We start from the raw sequence: 15,642 nt of genomic DNA, 5'->3' as shown, positions 1-15,642 counted from the left end.
AGAAAACGGGCCATTCTTCGGCCCAGCTAGACTACTCCATTTTCTGGGATGATGCACAAGTCTGGTATATGTATGCTGCTCAAGTTACACTGCAAGATGGAAAAGTAAAATGAAATGTGGAGGAATTGCCCAGACAGTAAAAAGTGGCTGGAATCTGGATCAAAAATTTTTAAAAACATCTTGTAGATACAATGTTTGAATCGTGTTTTTGATGATAGAAATAAATCCAACGCCATCATAAAAAAATAGTCTATAATACGATTTTTTGGAGATTCCAGTCATCCAAAAAATGCATTATTTCGACCATGCCCCTCTCCGCTACTCCGTCACCTTCGTCTCTGTCATGGCGCAAGAACACTCTTCTGTTACCTCCGTCTCCATCGCCAGACGCCAGCTCACAGCATTAACTAGAGCCGGTCACCGCACCAACTCCCAACGTTAACTTCACACTATCACGGTGTCAACTCCACTAATACATCAACCGCGCCAACTCCATTTGAATTTTTCTCTGCGGCGCTGCATCCCCTTCGACTCTGGCCGCAATTGCTTCATTTCCATCTTATCTATTATAACCACTTGGAACCAAGAATGATCCCTTGAATTCCTTCCTCATTAGAAATAGACTTTTCTTTGTTGCAACAGATTCAATTGAATTTACCAGCCTGGGTTCTGCATAGTGGGCATACAGGATGTTGTATTTATTCAACGCCCCGTCCATGTATAGCCCAAGTCCCTCAGGATCTGAATCGCTGGATTCTGAAAAATTTGTAAATGGTGAGGGTCGTATTCCCACTCGCTCTGCTCCAATTTCATCTACCACTGCTTCAACAACCTCCAAAGGAAACCTGCGGAAAATGTGTTAATGAAAATGTGTTTACGCTGAGAAGATCCCAGTAACAATCCATAGCCACACAGTCACCCATCTAAACAAGCAGAAAATTGCTTGGCTTTCTTGGCTAAATGTCATGCTCTCTCGAAGCCAAGAAAACCCATTTTTGGTTCTTCAATTTTATATAAGATATCTAAGAAAATTGTAGCTTTTTTCTATTTAGAAAGATAGACAAGCTAACAAATCTCACTGTAAGCATTCAGCTGGGCTCTGTAAATTCCAATCTGTAGATTTAATATCGTTTATGTATTAAAATTTTCCAAAAACAGAAAAAAAATATCCAGTAATTATCAATAATACAAGCCAATAGCCAAAAAGTACTTAAAATAGCTACAACGTTAAACTTGAATATATAGGATAATGAAAACGATTAGAATAAAAGGAAAGCAATTTATAGTTATTTAAAAGATCCAGTGTTTAGAAGGATTGATGTACCAGTTTTTTAATCATTTTTTTACAGTGTTGGACGTTTAAAAATCTGCATAAACTCTTTCTCATTTTAGTTTAAATTGTTTTTTAATCAATTTCTTTTACTATTTGGATGTTTAAAAAGATGGATAAACTCTTCCTTACTTTATTTGAAAGTGTCAACCATAGAAACTCTTGCTAACTTTAGTTTAAAGCGTCACCCACAGAAGAAAATCTTCATCACTTTAGTTTAAAGTGTCACCCACAGAAGTAACAAGACGATTCCATATCTTTCACCTTGCATCTCTGGTTATAATAAAAACTATGCTAACAGAACTTATACTTTCTTGCTCGTCTCCTTTTATGATAAATGTATTCCAAAAGAGGTGATACTTGGTGCAGTGAAATTACACCAAAAAAATTGTCCCAAATTAAATGACATTGCTTCACTGAAATAAAATTTACCCAAATAAGGTGACCTTGCTTCTCTAGGTGCAATAAATTTCATTCCAAATAGGTGAATTTGAGATCACATCCATGAAAAATTGTTAGTGTTTAGCTTACATTTTCATCACGTTCATATACAATGTGAAAGGAAGCCATTTTAGTTGAAGGCAGCCAAATCTTATCTTGTCCTTGCGGCTTTGAGAAGAAGTAAAATAAGGTGAACAAAATCAGAGGAATGGCTTAGCTTATTAATTGCTTCACCAATAACAAATAAATGAAAAATCAGAGGAATAGCTTAACTTATTAATTGCTTTACTAATAACAAATAAATGGAAAATCAGAGGAATGGCTTAACTTATTAATTGCTTCACCAATAACAAATAAATGGTTGGTTGATTCATTGCACAAATTCAATTAAATTACTTTTTCATGAAACAATTGAACTAGAGACTTCGCATTTCCAATTTCTTTAAACTTAACAGTTCAGGTATATAACTTTTGGGTTGCAACAAGATGATATCTGACAGCAGAAAATAAGGTGAAAAAAATCAGGAGAATGGTTTAAATTATTAATTGCTTTACCAACAATAAATAAATGGCTGATTCATTCATTGCATGAATCAAGCTCATTTTTTTTCCATGAAACAGTTGAACTAGAGACTTTTCATTTCCAGTTTCTTTAAACTTAACAATTCAGGTATATAACTTGTGAGTTGCAATGAGAAAATATCTGACACCCAAAATTGGATCTTAACTTTATAGCCAGTTACTCCCACCAGGAGTCTCCTATAAAATCACCTTAACAAGTGACAAACTCCTTTTGTTAGTTGAATTCAAATAACTATAAATTGCTTTCCTTTTATTCTAATCGTTTTCATTATCCTATAGATTGAAGTTTAACATTGTAGCTATTTTAAGTACTTTTTGGCTTTTGGCTTGTATTATTGATAATTACTGGATTTTTTTTTTTCTGTTTTTGGAAAATTTTAATACATAAACGATATTAAATCTATAGATTGAAATTTACAGAGCCAACCTGAATGCTTACAGTGAGATTTGTTAGCTTGTCTATCTTTCTAGATAGAAAAAAGCTACAATTTTTTTTAGATATCTTATATAAAATTGAAGAACCAAAAATGGGTTTTCTAGGCTTCGAGAGAGCATGACGTTTAGCCAAGAAAGCCAAACAATTTTCTACTTGTTTAGATGGGTGACTGTGTGGCTATGGATTGTTAGTGGGATCTTCTCAGCGTAAACACATTTTCATTAACACATTTTGTGCAGGTTTCCTTTGGAGGTTGTTGAAGCAGTGGTAGATGAAATTGGAGCAGAGCCAGTGGGAATACGACTCTCACCATTTACAAATTTTTCAGAATCCAGCGATTCAGATCCTGAGGGACTTGGGCTAGGGACTTGGGCTATACATGGACGAGGCGTTGAATAAATACAACATCCTGAATGCGCACTATGTAGAACCCAGGCTGGTAAATTCAATTGAATCTGTTGCAACAAAGAAGAGTCTGTTTCTAATGAGGAAGGAATTCAATGGATCATTCTTGGTTCCAAGCGGTTATAATAGATAAGATGGAAATGAAGCAATTGCGTAGAGTCGAAGGGGATGCAGCGCTGCAGAGAAAAATTCAAATGGAGTTGGCGCGGTTGATGTATTAGTGGAGTTGACACCGTGACAGGGTGAAGTTACTGTTGGGAGTTGGTGCGATGATGAGTGAAGTTAATGTTCGGAGCTGGCGTCTGGGGACTCAGACGGACGTAACGGAGGAGTGTTCTTGCGTCATGACGGAGACGGAGGTGATGGAGTAACTGAGGGTGGATGGCCAGAATAATGTACTTTTTGGATGATGGGAATCTCCAAAAAGTCACATTATAGATTACTCCCATCACAAATGTCTAGGTCACAAATGTCTAGATCACTTAAAATTTTGAAGTTTAACAACCGTAAATTGGATTTACAAAAATCTTTGCCAGATTTTCTCTAAATATAATCGGAATTTCCATAACTTTTCAGTCAATTCCTCTGATTAATTAGACCAATACAAAATGAAAAAGCCCAGAGCATTATAAGTCCTACACTATAAGTACTCCAACCTGTCTATGATTAGCAATGTGGACTCCACACGCACATTGACGCGGTTCACGGCTTTGCAAATCAAATATTTTCCTTTATGTAAGCTCTGAACTCTCAAGGGACATTTATGTAATCTCTGAACTCTCCACTTTCTTGCCGTTGCAATTTATCCCCACATCTGCACCTCCTAAAGTCGTCATTTCCCTCTGCATTGACCATCCAGAGCTTTGCAGCACCCAATTTATTATTCTCTTTCCGTTCGTATAATCGTCGAACAATTGCCAATGGCATACCCAACACCTGCATCCTCGAAGAAATTGAAATGGAAAATCAGAGATCTTCGGATGCGTTTATCAACCATCGTGGGGAAGTGAAGAAGAACTTTGCCAGCCATCTCTACTGTGCTCTTCATTTACGTGGATTGAGACCCTTTTTAGATCAACAGGATTTGCAGGAAGGACTACCTTTTCCTTCTCAATTAAAACTGTAATTAGAAACGCCTCCATCCATGTTGCCGTCTTTTCACCAAAATATGCAGAATCCCATTGATGTTTACATGAACTCCTCCTCATGCGAGAGTCTGGGGCTCCGATTATCCCTGTTTTTTTACCATGTCAATCCGGCTGATCTTAGGTGAACAGGTTATGGTCTCAGCTTGCGCCAGGTCGAAACGAAGACAACGTTCGACTCTCGAACACAAGAAGAGTATAATAATTTACTTGAATGTAAATTATCACAAAGAGTTTTGGTTTTGCTCAAAGACACTTATAATTTAGAAGGAGTGTAGAAGAATTCCCCAGTCATTTTGAACTATTCTTGCCGGAATAAATTAATAGCACTGTGACATATAAAAATAATGGTTAAAATTTATTTTAAATACAATTGAAGTTGAAATATATTTCTTAGATGTTTAAATAATATTAAAGTTGAAATATATTTTTTAGAAACTTAATGAATGTGAAATTAAAATGAATATAAATTAATTCATTTGTTTTATAAATAAATTCACTATTCTATTATTATTATGGATAATTTCATAATTGATTAAAGATAACATTTTTTTAATTTTTTAAATTATATCAATTAAAATCATTCAATTCAATTCATAATGAATAAATAAGTAAAAATATATTTTAAAACGAAACAGTTAACAATTTCATTGGGCTAACTTAGGTTTCCATTCATCCATTTTTATAGTTATTCATTGATTCAATTAAGTAATTAAGATAAGTTTTTTTTTTTTTTTTTTTATTTGAGGAAATTACGCTATATTCTCACTTTGATTGTGTTATTTTCATATTGACACTCCTAAGTTAATCAATTAATAGGTTGAGATTGCACTTTTCATTTTTTTTATTAAATGGTGTTGTATTCTCTCTTGAAAGGCTGATAACATTTGGATATTAAATTCAAATGTACATGTGCCTTTGAAATTATCACAATTTAACAATCATATAGGCCTAGCTTTTCACCTTTTGGGGCAATCACTAGTTTCAAAATCCTTATTCTAACTATTTCTCAAGTATTGTTACTATTAAATTGTAACTTTTCATCCACTTTCCAAATCCTCCAAGTAACAAAAGGAACAAAAAAACTCAACAAAAGAAAAGGAACAATTATAACCAAGGTGATAAAGCCATATCCCAAAACCCCACTATCAACCTCCACAACCAAAGTAAAAGATAATTCACCAAGGTGTAGAGAGAACGGCTTGCCAAGTAAGGATCACTAACCAATGCAACGCCTCCACTTACCAGTGCAACTACATAGCTATCGACCATTAACCATGACAGCCCAAAGGAGCCCTGAGAACTAGAGGATGAGATAAAACCCACGCCCTCAAATCCCCAATACCACCTCCAACAAAAATCTCTCCTCTGAAAGAAAATTTTAAAACAATTAATAACACACATAGCGACAACCTTTGCATTAACTACATGTATCCATTGCTCTTTCCGAAAGGAGAGACTCACCGAATTCTACACCCCATCATGAAGGATATAGTAACACATTAAAATAATAACCAAGTTTCTTTTAAAATGATATTAATATAAAAATCCAAATTAATAATATAATTATTTTAATTAATAAATTAAAAACATAATCATTTTAAATTGGTTAACCATTCCTAATGCATTTAAGTATCTTCACATAATTTAATTACATCCTATAAGTATTGGTTTTCCCATGAATAATATGGTTGCATTTTTTTTTAATAAGTAGTCTAATTTCATATTGAGAAAGTAAACATTCTTAGCAATGATGAGATGTTTCGGAAAATTGACAAAAGTTTGAAGGGGAATTGATATTTGTTATTTTCAGTAGTTAGCATTAATGACTTTTTTTCCAAGGAAAAAAAACGGTAACCTTTTATTAAAAAATTAATGAAAAGTTACACTAGCAGATGCAATGAAGCATTCAGTAATTGCCACATGGGCTCAAGTGCTTTCGCACCCCACGCAACGTTAGAAGACTAACGTGCACAAAGAATAAGAAAGGAAAAGAGAAAAGAGAAAGAAAAAGGGTTAAAAAACCTGAATTCCGGCTGTGAGTAAAACTCACGCTTCAAGTTTTTCTCCCCTTTTTCTTTTCGACCTTGCGCCACTCTCCTTGAGTGGGCTCGATCGAAGCAATGACTAACTGTGTTGTTGCATTCAGAGGCCCTGTTTCGTTTTCTGAGTCTGAAGTATCTGAGTGATGATGCTGTTTGATGCCTCCCATGCTTTGATCCACGCTTGTCATCTCTGCCTGATTTTGCTGTGTTTCTGCCTGATTTGAGTGGGACTGTGAGGCCTTGTTGTCTGCTATATTTTCCTTCTGGTTTTCTATTTCAACTTCCTCAATGGTGGTATCATCCTCTTCTGCTTCTGTTTCTTCATCTTCTGTTACCGAAGGGGCTTTCTTTTCCGCGGCTCTCTTCTTTACAACATCATCTATGTTCTGCCATCCTTTGGGCTTCCTTTGTTGTGGCTTGCTCTTGTTGAGGCTTTTGCATGCATTGAACAGATGACCTGTTTGTTGACATCCCCTGCATCTGAATGTTGTATTCTCATAGTACAAAGGTTGTTTCCACTGAGAATTGTTGAAATTCAGAATGATGCTTTCAGGTAATCCTTGGCTAAGGTCTACCTCGACACATATCCTAGCAAAAGTGAAGATTCCTTTTATGTGTCTCTCTGAATCAATCTTTAACATTCTTCCAAGGGTATTCCCTATGGCTGATAAGGTCTTGTAGTGCCAAAAATGTATCGGAAAATTATGCAACCTTACCCATACTGGCATCCTTGATACCACCATAGTATTTGCATCAAACTCCGGGAACCATGGGGTAATAAACAATCCCGCACTGCCCCAGAACCATGGTCCTTCATTGAGAATTTTTTCCCTTTCTCCTTCTACGAGGAAGATTACTATGAAGAAACCCTTCGAGCATAGGTGGATCTGGCAATTTTTTGTCCAGACCGTGTGGATCCATTGGTACAAAGCATCCGTTCTAGGCCAGAAACCGTTAAATCTTCAAATAACTGCATTTTTTTGTAGATCTGAGAATATGCACTTTACCTCTGGAGTATCCAGCAAGATGGAGGGACTCTCTGGCACTTGATCCACGATATACTGCCCTGGAGGTATATAAATAGCTGTGGATTCTTTCCCCTTTGGAGGTTCTTTCCCCTTGGCTGCATCGCGATAGTTGCCTGTAGGTTTTGAGGTAGATCCCTTAGATCCACCTCGCAATCAGTGATTGAGGATAATAGTTGAGTCCTTTGCAACCTTGTAATGCTGGAGTGTGTGTTGATCCTGCAAACATATCCCAGAAAATATTAGGATTTGAAGTGCAACTGGAATTCCCAGTTTGTCCTGGATCTCTTTTTTAAGCTCCAAAACACTCATCCGTTCCCAGATCTGCACACAAACATGTCTGCCTTCTGTTGATCTGATGAAAATTTGTTTCAGATCCGCTGTGTCTGCCTTGATCAGATCCCGTTTTTCGGATTTGTATTCTGGATCTGGCGAAATTTCATTTTGCTTCTGCCTAGATCTGGCCTGATCTAGTAGATCCACCCCGAATCTACAATGTTTGGCACTAACTAATGATCCGTCTCCCAGATCGGGCCTCCTGTTAAGTCTATCTCTCATCTGGAGATCCCCAAACCCTACCTGCGCAGGGAAGATCTCACGCTTCAGGGCTAAGATCCCATGTCTAAATCTCAGCTCCTTGCCACGGATCAGGAAAAAAAAAGCCCGATATGGGCAGATAGACGCGTTTTCAACAAGATCTGCGACAAATAAAACCGGATTCGGATCCTGATGTGCAAAATTTTTGAGTTTTCGTTTCCTTTCCTCTGGGGTCTTGTCGCCATGGGTTTCTTTTCCCCGGATCTGTATCAGCGTACCGCTGCATGTCAAAATAATGTGATTAATGAAGCCCCTAGATACCAGATCCATTCGAAAACTCGCATTGCCCCGGAAACCCTCTTCCACCTGCGGAGCGATATGCAAAACCAAATTCCTGTGCTTGACCGACGCCGATCCCGCAACCTCAGACTCGGATCTCGCCCATTTTTTCCCTGCATTCGCCATCACCGAAAACCCTCCAACCTTTCTTCTACTTACCCTTTGCTTAAGTTAGCATTAATGACTTGCCATTGGGAAATTTCTTAATAATCTGTTTTGAGCATGACTTGCCATTGGGGAATTTCTTAATAATATGTTTTTAGGATATTGATTCTCAGTAGAAAATCAATGTGATTGAAGCTTGTATATGGAGGGGGGAGTTACATGCTTGCAAGTAGGAATTTTAAGTTTTATCTTTTGAGTCTGCCAATCATCTTAAATGGTGTATTGACCTTATAGATAAGAGAACATTTTGACCTATATCTACCAAGTTTAAGCTCGAGTACATGAATGCCTCCTACAATTTTATGTTTTTGTTTTTTGAGTGTTTTTTCTTTTTTTGGGGCGGGGACGTTTCATGCCGATGATCATTTGACATAAAATATGTATGTTGTTTGTTGTGCTTGGTAATTTGTCTGCCTTGTAAATTTGTTTACCCACTGAATTACAAAAGTTAGTGCTAAAAAATTCATTGAATGCAAATAGTCATAAAGAGTTTTGATTTAGCTCAAAGGCACTTACAATTTAGAAGGATTGTAGAAGAATTCCCCAGTCATGTTGAATTATTCTTGGGAGAATTTCTGCATAGTAAAAAATGTCAAATTAATAGCACTTTGACATATAACAATAATAGGTTAAAACTCACTTTAAATACTATTGAAGTTGAAATATATTTCATAGAAGTTTAAATAATATTGAAGTTGAAATATATTTCTTAGAAACTTAATGAATGTGAGATTAAAATGAACATAGATTAATTCATTTGTTTAATAAATAAATTCAATATTATATTATTATTATGGATAATTTCATAATTAATGAAAGATAACAATTTTTTTATATAAATTAAAATCATTCAATTCAATTCATAATGAATAAATAAGTAAAAATATATTTCAAAATGAAACAGTGAACAATTTTATTGGATAACTTAGCTTTCTATTTAAGTAATTAAGTTAAGCTTTTATTTATTTGAAGAAATTGCCCTCTATTCTCAATTTGATTGTGCTATTTTCATATTGACATGCAAAGTTAATGAATTAATGACTTGAGATTGTAGTTTTCATTTTTTTTATTAAATAGTGTTATATTCTCTCTTGAAAAACTAATAATATTAAAATATTAAATTCAAATGTACATATGTCTTTGAAATTATCACAATTTAACAATCTTATCTGCGTCTCTTTACACATTTTAGAACCATAATTAATTTCAAAATCCTTATTCTAATTATTCCTCAAATATTGTTACTATTCAATTATAACTTTTCATTTTCTCAGGTGAATAATAGTTAATAATACAAATTAGAGTTATGGATGAGGTTTCCAACCTTACCCTGCTTAATGTGAAAGGTGTGTATTTCCCATTAATTTTTTCTAACTATCCTGTTCCGTATGCAACACTTTTAGTTGGAAAATTTGTACAGACATCAATTTGACTGACATGTGTGAGGGCTCGTCCAATTGAATAGATGCGTGTCAAGTTGTAGTCCATAAGATTCACATTAGACAATATGCTTTCGAGGTCAACCATTTTGTTGGGTTCTGCTTTTTCCATGTAGTGTGCTTTTTGGGATGATGCTGACGTCTCCTTCACGCATTGTTCACGACATGTGGAAGGTGTAGGTGAGCCCTCTGAGCTACACAAGAAGATGGAAAAGCAAGCATTGTGGGTTCCACATGCAAACTGATCAAGATTTGATCTGGTAGACCATCAACAATGTCGACCCCTCACGCAAAGGTTCATGACCTGAAGGAGAAAACATTTTTGCTTTAATTTATTAACCGGTGCCTCTACGGATGGTTTATGTAATCGCTGCACTCCCCATTGCCCACTTTAAATTTTTTCTTTCTCGTAATCACTTCAGACCTCATTTCTTAGGTCTCCATTGTTTGTGTTTATCAAGAGTTTTCTTAGTGATATGCAATTTGTATCATTTTAAGAATGAGACATTAAGATATGCTTTTTAGAAGATTTTTACACTATTGCTATATCAATATGTTTATATATATGAAAAATAGTAGATGATTTGGAAACCAATGCCACATTGATGCCAAGCTTATGGCTTGGTACCTTAGGATCGAAACAGGTGTATCTGATACTCATTCGCTGCTACAGTTGTCACTTCTAATTCGGTCTTGTATCTAATTTCAACCCTGCATACATATCAGCTCCTCATCAAATAAACCCTCAGCCCTACTACAATCAATGTTTCATTGATCTCACACCCTAGTGATACAGTATCGGCCTTTGCAAATACGCCTAGGTTTCCTCTCAGCTTGGCAGAGTTTGGACAAGCATGCTTGGCCTAGAGGTTGGCCAAGAAACCCCAAATGCGAGCCTGAGTACCTCGGTTTCAAAAATTGCTCTCAGCATGACCTCAAACATCCTATCAATTTGTGCCCTGATCTAATAATTCAAGTCCTTTTCCAGATTGCAACAATCACTTTGATTCCTCAGATGGATTCAGAGGTCCATGGAATTCCTCTGTCTCGCTTTGCGGAAAGCGCTCCATCCAACTATGTACCCCCAAATGAGGGCCACCATAGTGACCAACAATACAATATCGGCCACTCTCTAGTCTATTTTCAGGTTTTCCAATAGCCCCGCTTTACAGGAATTGCAACTCTAGCACAACTGTGTCTGGTCATTATTCCAGAGAAAGCAATCAAATATGCGCCTTGGTTTGTGGGGCTTATCCAATATGTTGGATTCACAAATGTATATCCACATTCTGTTGGCGGTTTACAGCATCCAGACTTCAACCACAACATAATATCGAAACACACTAATACGTTGGAAATTAATTTATGTGCATATATATAAATCGATACATAATTACAAAATGAGACTCGTTGTGTCTACTCGACCTGATATTCTAATTTAATGGCCTTTGATCCATCATATTCCCTAGGCTTACAAAACAATAACTAAAATCTAATCTCTCCCCCCCTCTATGACATTCTTCAAATATATCTTCTATACCCAAGATTCTGAACCAGTTATGATTCAGTTCCACCTTTTCCTCAACTAGATCTTGATATCCCCAATGACCCACAAACCTATAACTAACACCTAAATTAGGATTTCTTATCCCTACAAAATCTCACGAGACTAGATCTAATCAGGTTTTCAAACAATTGAGAACACTTACAATTCAAACCTATTAATAAATTATAAAAAATACATTTAATCGACCCTAGGAAACCAACTTCCTAGTAATACCAACAACCCCCTAAGCTAACATAGATATAATTTGGTACTTGAGCCAATGCTCCTGCATCAGACTCCCACACTTGAAAACATTCATGATCTCCTGATCATGTGCTTTCAAAAAGAAAAATTTTCCTCCTAGATCCCAGACTTTGTTCTGGAGTTGTCCATATGCTCTGCTCCTCCATTTTTGTTGCATGTCAGCTACTTCCTGCTTCATCTTCCTTCTCTGGTCACAATAGTTTGGAGCTGAGAAAACCGTAATAAGTTTTCCATCATGTTCAATTTCATAACCTTCCTCTTTAACTTCATGAGACCTGACCACCAGCTCAAGATTGTTTTCTTGGAGAAACCTTTTGGTCACATCTTCTCCAAAAGACAAACCAACATCTCGTTTGCTGGGCCCACACCCTTTACGAGGCTGTGGATCACTCCAAAGTATTGCACACATTAGACCCTCTTCAGGTGGCTCTCAGAATCGATCAATTTCTTTGATATCATCCAGCTTTATACCATCAACATTAAAAAGCCCACCATGGACAACAAAAATCTTGTCATTGAGGACATGAGCCAAAAGCAAGCAGAAAAACACTTCAACGAAAAGCTCAACCATGATTTCACTGTACTTGGACTTGACTTCACCCTCAAAACCATAAATCTTGTTCATACTCCTGCTTTCATGATTTCCTCTTGCAAGATAGAGTCCAGTTGGACACATACACTTGAATGTGAATAGCACAAGTATGACTTCAACTGAAAATGATCCTCGATCAAAAAAATCACCATTAAAAAGATAAGGATTGTCCTCCGAAGGAAGCCCATTAATCTCAAAGATGTTCAAAAGGTCATAATTCTGACCATGGATGTCACCATAAACAGTGAATTGCTTTCCATTTGGAATATTGATGTCAACCAGCAATGGCATCGCCTCCAACAAATCCTTTACTTGCAATAATATTTGAAATGCATACCTTCTGTGTATATTTTTCTGATTCTTGAAGTCATCCATCATTTTCTTTATAAATTCCAATGTTACATTTTCTCCTTCTATTCTAGCACCAGCATACTGGGGCTCTACCTATATTGAACGAAAATCAATGGGATCCAAAACAAAATGATTATCAAGATCATTCAATGAGATGGCCTCAATAAGTATAAGTTTTTGGACTATTGTCTCGATCTCTTTAAGCTTCTTGGTGGAATCAGGATCATTTGGACAAATTCTCTTAACCTGCTAAAAATATTTTAGTACTTCACTGATCACCTTTTCTGATGTTGCCAACCTTTGCCTTCTGGTCTACTTCAACATCAGCTTCCTTATGTTCTCAATCTCTGTTTCCAGTAGATCTTCTTGCTGGTATTCTTAATTAATTCTTCCTTCTTGCTTTAGTTGGTTGCTGCTGTCCAGCTGCATCTTCCTTTGTTTCACACATTCAGACTGTGTGTCTCCTTTCAACAGTATTTCAACTTGTTGTTCTGGACTTTCTTCTTTCATCAACACTTCAGTGTGTTGATTTAACTCCTTCAAAGAGTTTTCAAGCTTTTCCTCCACATCATCTATTCTAATAATGCTTCCTTGCCCTGGTTCACAGTTGTGAACTTCTTCCTCTGCTTCTGCTTCCTTTACTGCTTGCAGCCTTTTCATACTCGAATGTAGCCCTTCCACATTGAAGCTCCTGCCTTAAGCTCTCTACTTTTGTATGCATAGCAGGAATCTATTGAACTTCTGCATGGGCTCGCTGCAATTCTTGATTTAGCTGTTGCACTTGCTCATTTAAATCTTGTCTAGCTGATTGAAGACTCTGTGCACTAGAACGAGCTTGTTGCAACTCTGCCTTGATAGATTCACTAGCCCGGAGATCTGCCTCCATATTTGCAATTTTGTCCAAAAAACTTCTAATTTGCTGATCCTTATCATTCTGCATAGCTGCAATATGCGAATGCAATCGCTCCAGTTCATGTTGAGACATAACAAGATCTTGTCTCAAAGCTCCATGTGTTGCAGCTAACCTTTGATTTTCTATTGCAAGCCTTTGCATCTCCACTCTTTGTGTTGTAAGCTTATGTTCCAACACTTCTGGCGGTGGTAACATATCCAAAGGATGATGACCTGCAGGAGGTCCCATGGTTGGACCATATATCTCAAGCCCCATGCATGGGCCTTGAAGGTGTCTAGCAAAAGGGGGTGGCATGTGACCTCTACTAGCCATCTCTTTGTCTCTACAAATTCCTCTCCCAGTCGATTGTGACAAGGACTGAGGAAGAAATGTGGAAGATATCTTGCACTCTTCATCGGGTACTGGTGCTTATAGCCATTTCTCTAGTAACTCTAGCTCCTTCTCCCATACATTAGCTTCTTGATGAGAGCTTCTTTCTTCTTCTCCTTGATCCTGTTGTTGAATTCTTGTCATTGTCAGCTCTTCTTCCTTTTTTTCGCCTTTTGCTAGGTGAATTTCTGCTTCATGTCTTCTTCCTTGAGGTATCTTTTTCAGGTTGATCAACTCAACATCTCCCATGGTTGACTCAATCATGCCTATCATCATGACAACATGATGATCTTTTACTATGTTTTCAGATAACATAGTCTCTTCTTCATGAACTTCTTTGACAATCTTCATTGGTTGTCCTTTTTCACCTGCATAATTGACATTAACACTTGAATTAGTATTACAAATATGAGACTTCAGTGTCTCAGACAACATTTCAGTATGTTGTGTTGAGTGTTCCTTCAATTCTTCTGTCACCGGTTCAACCTGTTTCTCTGAATTTCCTTCTAGTCTTCCCGTCACCATTTCAGAATATCTCCTTGAGCTTTCCTCAAGGTTTCCTGTTAACATTTCAGTATGTTGATCCAAGTTCTCTTCTAAACTTTCGAGACCCTCATACAATCTCACCTCTTCCTCATCATCATCCAGAGATATTCCTTCCTCTGGCTTGCAAATAACTTCATCTGCTTCTCCTGCTTCTTCAAGCATTTTCCTCTGAACAATTTTGCCTGTGACATCTTCAATTCTTATCCTTGACTCAAAGAATTTGAGTTCCTTTGTCCATAAGGCAATCTCCTTTTTCTTCCACCTCATCTGTAATGAGTGCCAAATCACCTTCTTTCCTTTTGGTGGAAAGGTCCATCCTCTTTTCTGGTCTTCTGGTTCTTGTAGTAGCTCTGTCAATATCTCCAATATTGATTTCATGTCAGCAAGTTACATGTCAAGCTCCTCTTGACTCATCCTCTTCATGCCTTTTGTCTTGGCATCCTTTCCTCTATAGTGGCTTTCTTCAGAACCTCTGCAATGATCTTCCATCATCTTTGTCTTCATCTTCTCTTCATGAGCTCCTCACTCCACTGCAACAAGCCTCCGCAACAGCAAGTCCTCCTTACTGCAATCTTACCTCACTAAGCTCTCCTCACTCAGTCATTTGGTAAGCATGGTCCTCTATCTGGAACCTTCTCTTGAGCAACATCTTTGCTCCTTCTAGGCTTTCGCAAGCTCTCACTCTCCCTTGAGAACACTTTAGTTGTCCTCTCTGTCCAATCTCTTGTTGGATTCTTCAGGTTCACTGCCACTTCAGAGTGCTTTCTTTGCTCTACTTTTCCCTTTGCCTGCTACTGAAAACCTTCAATCACAGTTTATCAACTCAGTTAAAACAAAATATCATCATATATATATTTTTTATGATCCCTGCAGGATCATGTCCATCTGCATTTTGCATGGACTATCTCAAATTATTTTCTTTCTGCAAATTCTTTCTTTGAGAGTAAAACTCTTCTCCTCTCTGTTCTGCTATGTGTTCGGATTTAAAATCTCCCTTGAGAATGAAATTCTCAGCTCTCTCTGCTATCTTTCATCTCTGTTATCTTTGATCTCTATTGTCCTTGGCCATTTTCCCTCTGCAACTTTTCCTTGGGAGTATTAATCACATCCCATCTTTGCTATCTTACCTCCTTGCTACTGTCAGCTTCTGCCTTTTTCCAAGACCTGCTTTC

The 15,642-nt window shown here is 37.0% G+C and overlaps 2 pseudogenes; both read right to left on the bottom strand.

The window, feature by feature from the left end:
• Positions 1–559: 559 nt before the first annotated feature.
• On the bottom strand, positions 560–13,090 carry LOC149199471 (serine/threonine-protein phosphatase 5-like; annotated as a pseudogene).
• Positions 13,091–13,243: 153 nt separating this feature from the next.
• Positions 13,244–13,867, bottom strand: LOC149199470 (protein FLX-like 2 pseudogene; annotated as a pseudogene).
• Between the last annotated feature and the right edge of the window lie 1,775 nt (positions 13,868–15,642).

The sequence above is a fragment of the Pinus tabuliformis genome, chromosome 2_1 (genome assembly GCF_031772625.1).
Source record: "Pinus tabuliformis cultivar Carrire ecotype Pingquan chromosome 2_1, CPIR1, whole genome shotgun sequence".
In the NCBI taxonomy this organism is placed as follows: domain Eukaryota; kingdom Viridiplantae; phylum Streptophyta; class Pinopsida; order Pinales; family Pinaceae; genus Pinus; species Pinus tabuliformis.
This window is presented reverse-complemented; position numbering and strand designations above follow the sequence as displayed.